At 43.7% G+C, this 574-nt stretch overlaps 1 non-coding gene across 1 annotated transcript; it reads left to right on the top strand.

Annotated features, from left to right (window-relative positions):
* The first annotated feature begins 246 nt into the window (after nt 1–246).
* trnae-cuc (transfer RNA glutamic acid (anticodon CUC)) lies at nt 247–318 on the top strand. Its single transcript has one exon. It is a non-coding gene; the product is annotated as a tRNA-Glu (tRNA).
* The last annotated feature ends 256 nt before the right edge of the window (nt 319–574 follow it).

Raw genomic sequence — 574 nt, 5'->3', positions numbered from 1 at the left:
TCAACTGCATGATTGTTTTCATCACATCTTCAAAGCACTCTTGGTATTGATCATCTTGATAGTTTCTATCATGAAATATGGTCCCTGATGGTCTAGTGGTCAGTTTTTGGCGCCACAGCCGGGGTTCAATTCCCGGTCAGGGAAATTCATGTTTATGTTAACTGATTCATAGTTTTCATCACATCTTCAAAGCATTCTTTTTATTGATCGTCAAATTGTCTTGACAGCTTCTGTAGAGAAACAAGGTCCCTGATGGTCTAGTGGTCAGGATTCGGCGCTCTCACCGCCGCGGCCTGGGTTCGATTCCCGGTCAGGGAAAGGCATTTTCAACTGCATGATGTTTTAATCACATCTTAAAGGCACCCTTGGTATTGATCATCAAAGGTCTCTTGATAGCTTCTATCACAAAAGGTGGTCCCTGATGGTCTATTGGTGAGGTGTCAGTACTTTTGCCGCAGCCCAGGTTGGATTCCCGGTCAGGGAAAGGCACGTTCACTTTCAACTGCGTGATTGTTTTCATCACATCTTCAAAGCACTCTTGGTATTGATCATCAAAGTTCTCTTGATAGCTTCT

Source organism: Poecilia latipinna, unplaced genomic scaffold (assembly GCF_001443285.1).
Source record: "Poecilia latipinna isolate Pla-1442-1.1 unplaced genomic scaffold, P_latipinna-1.0 Scaffold10529, whole genome shotgun sequence".
NCBI lineage: Eukaryota > Metazoa > Chordata > Actinopteri > Cyprinodontiformes > Poeciliidae > Poecilia > Poecilia latipinna.
This window is presented reverse-complemented; position numbering and strand designations above follow the sequence as displayed.